Below are 3,684 nucleotides of genomic sequence, written 5' to 3'. Positions count from 1 at the left end.
ATACCTGAGGCTGGGCAATTTATAAAGAAAAAAGGTTTATTTGGCTCATGGTTCTGCTGGCTGGAGGATTGAGCATCTGGTGAAAGCCTCAGGCTGTTTTCGTTCACAGCAGAGGGCAAAGAAGCAGGGCAGGCATGTGCAGAGATCACATGGCAAGAGAGGAAGTGAGACAGAAGGGAGGTACCAGGCTCTTTTTATAAGTTGGTGCAAACGTAATTGCGGTTTCAAACCATGAATTTCAAATCGTTATAACTAGGCTCAAATACATCTCTATTAATCAAAATAGAAACCATTACAATCAACACATTTTTGCCAATGAGAAATAAGTTTGTACGTTTCTTTAGTGTAAAAATTCATGCCTCAGGATTCAACAAACTCTTGGAAACTGTTTTCTGCATCCTGCCGGTTGTGGAAGCATTTTCCCTGCAAAACGTTGTCGAGATGTTTGAAGAAGTGGTAGTCGGTTGGCAAGAGGTCAGGTGAATACAGCTGATGAGGCAAAACTTTGTAGCCCAATTCATTCAACTTTTGAAGCATTGATTGTGCAACGTGCAGTCAGGCATTGTTGTGGAGAAGAGTTGGGTCCTTTCTGTTCACCAATGCCAGCTGCAGGCATTGCAGTTTTTTGGTTTTTTTTTTTTTTTTTTTTTTTGAGACAGAGTCTCGCTCTGTCACCCAGGCTGGAGTGCAGTGGTAGGATTTCAGCTCACTGCAAGCTCCGCCTCCGGGGTTTACACCATTCTCCTGCCTCAGCCTCCTGAGTAGCTGGGACTACAGGCGCCCACCACCTCTCCTGGCTAGTTTTTTGTATTTTTTAGTAGAGACGGGATTTCACCATGTTAGCCAGGATGGTCTCGATCTCCTGACCTCGTGATCTGCCCGTCTCGGCCTCCCAAGGCATTGCAGTTTTTGGTGCATCTCACCGATTTGCTGAGCATACTTCTCAAGTGTAATAGTTTCACCAGGATTCAGAAAGCTGTAGAGGATCAAACTGGCAGCAGACCACCACACAGGGACCATGACAATTTCTGGTGCAAATTTGGCTTTGGGAAGTACTTTGGGGCTTCTTCTCAGTCCAGCCACTGAGCTGGTCATCACTGGTTGTCATATAAAATCCACTTTTCTTTTCTTTTCTTTTTTTTTTTTTTTTGAGACGGAGTCTTACTCTGTCACCCAGGCTGGAGTGCAGTGGCACGATCTCAGCTCACTGCAAGCTCCACCTCCCGGGTTCACGCCATTCTCCTGCCTCAGCCTCCCAAGTAACTGGGACTACAGGTGCCCACCACCACACCTAGCTAATTTTTTGTGTTTTTAGTAGAGACAGGGTTTCACCGTGTTAACCAGGATGGTCTCGATCTCTTGACCTCGTGATCCACCCACCTCGGCCTCCCAAAGTGCTGGGATTACAGGTGTGAGCCACTGCGCCCGGCCTTAAAATCTACTTTTCATTGCAGGTCACAGCCCAATTGAGAAATGGTTTACTGTTGTGTGGAACAAGAGAAGATGACCCTTCAAAACGATGATTTTCTTGATTTTTGGTCAGCTCATGAGGCACCCATTTATCAAGCTTTTTCACCTTTCCAATTTGCTTCAAATGCCGAACAGTCATAGGATGGTTGATGTTGAGTTCTTTCGCAACTTCTCGTACAGTTGTAAGAAGATCAGCTTTCAGGATGGCTCTCAATTGGTCACTGTCAACTTTCGATGGCCAGCCACTCTGCTGCTCATCTTCAAGGTCCTCATCTCCTTTGCAAATCTTCTCGAACCACCGCTGCACTGTACATTCGTTAGCAGGTCCTGGGCAAAATGCGTTGCTGATGTTGCGAGTTCTTTCTGCTGCTTTGTGGCCCATTTTGGACGCGAATAAGAAAACTGCTCAAATTTGCTTTTTGTCTAATATTTCCATAACCTAAAATAAACATAAACTAAACAGCAAGGAATAAGTCATCAGCAAAAAAATAAATAAATAAATAAAGCGAGAGATGCCCATTAAAATGATGTATAACATCACCACATTTATTTTTAAGAATGTATTCCAATATAAAACGGCAAATTCCAACAATGTGAAAACTGTAACTGCTTTTGCACTCACCTCTTAACAACCAGATCTCTCAGGAACTAACAGAGTGAGAGCTCACTCTCACCCCAACCCCTGCAGGGTGGGCATTAATCTATTCATGAGAGACCCAAACTCCTCTCCTTAGGTCCCGCCTCCAACACTGGGAATCAAATTTCAACACGAGATTTGGGTGGCAAACATCTAAACTATAGCACTGTTGTTCCTTGCAACTGAAGACCTGGTAACTGATACACCATGCGAATTTCTTACCGCTTTAGCAAACGACTGAAATGCGGGGGACTCCGTTGAATCAACTTGGTATGTGGAGAACAAGCAAGGATTTCAGTTCTGATCACAGGTTAAGTTTGGATGGGTTTCAGCCAGGGTTCTTTAGTGTGTTTTCATGTAATCAGATCGAGTCACTAAAACGCATCCTTGGGAAGAGGAGCTTTGGCCGTTTTGGTGGCAAGCATTGCCTGGTGGTTCATAGGTGAAGCCATGCAATCAGGCTGGCCTGGATTGAACTCTGGTTCTGCCACTTACTCTTTGTGTGTCCCTGAAAAAGGGAACTTTATTTCTCTGAGAGGCCATTTTTTCATCTGCATCTTCCCTAAAGAGCTGTTGCGAAGATTAAGTGTCATGCTTATGAAGATGTTTTACTTGACATGACCTCAGGACTTTGTTTTTTTTTCTTTTGAGATGGAGTCTCCCTCTGTCACCCAGGATGGAGTGCAGTGGCGTGATCTCAGCCGCTGCAACCTCTGCCTCCAGGGTTCAAGCGATTCTCTTGCCTCAGCCTCCCAAGTGGCTGGGACTACAGGCGCATGCCACCACGCCTGGCTATTTTTTGTATGTTTAGTAGAGACGGGGTTTCACCGTGTTAGCCAGGATGGTCTCGATCTCCTGACCTCGTGACCCACCCACCTCGGCCTCCCAAAGTGCTGGGATTACAGGCGTGAGCCACCACACCCAGCCTGGACCTCTTTATACACAAATATTATTAAGCCCACAGAGAGAGCTTTTGTCTATGTGGCATATTTGCCAATAGCTAATATACTAGAAGTTAAAACTGAGAAAATTAAAAATATGTATTTGTCTATTCATTTTAAAATGACAATAATAAACCCATTGCATATTAACATAATGCGTTTTATGAAAAATAACTACCTCTTCCAAAACAAAAACAACTTGTGAGAAGAGTAGCATTGTCTTACATTGTTGCAAACCTCCTCCGCGTCTGGCATGATAGGGGGTAGCAGGATTCTCATATCTGCTTCTGCGTTCAATTAGTCAGCTTTTGGTTAAAGTATATGAAGAAAATCTTGCCTCACACAGATAGGTTGGAAAAGGGAAAGCAAGTCCTAGGTTCCCTTCTCGGGACTCCATTTCTTCATCTGTGTCTTTCCTAGAGAGCTGTTGCAAGGATTAAGTGTCATGCATAAGAAGAAGGTGCTTTGCTTCTGTAACATGATCTCATGTTACATGCAAACATTTACTTTACACACAAACATTTCTTGGACCAGCCTTTCTAGTATGCTCTAGAATCACTGCTGTAGAAAACCAAACGTTGATCAATCGATCCAGAAACAAGCTACTGTCTTTTCTGGAAAGTAAGTACTCCAGAT

The 3,684-nt window shown here is 44.0% G+C and overlaps 1 pseudogene; it reads right to left on the bottom strand.

Moving 5' to 3' along the window:
• Nucleotides 1-273: 273 nt before the first annotated feature.
• Nucleotides 274-3,327, bottom strand: LOC123573556 (histone-lysine N-methyltransferase SETMAR-like; annotated as a pseudogene).
• Between the last annotated feature and the right edge of the window lie 357 nt (nt 3,328-3,684).

Source organism: Macaca fascicularis, chromosome 1 (assembly GCF_037993035.2).
Source record: "Macaca fascicularis isolate 582-1 chromosome 1, T2T-MFA8v1.1".
Taxonomy (NCBI): domain Eukaryota; kingdom Metazoa; phylum Chordata; class Mammalia; order Primates; family Cercopithecidae; genus Macaca; species Macaca fascicularis.
This window is presented reverse-complemented; position numbering and strand designations above follow the sequence as displayed.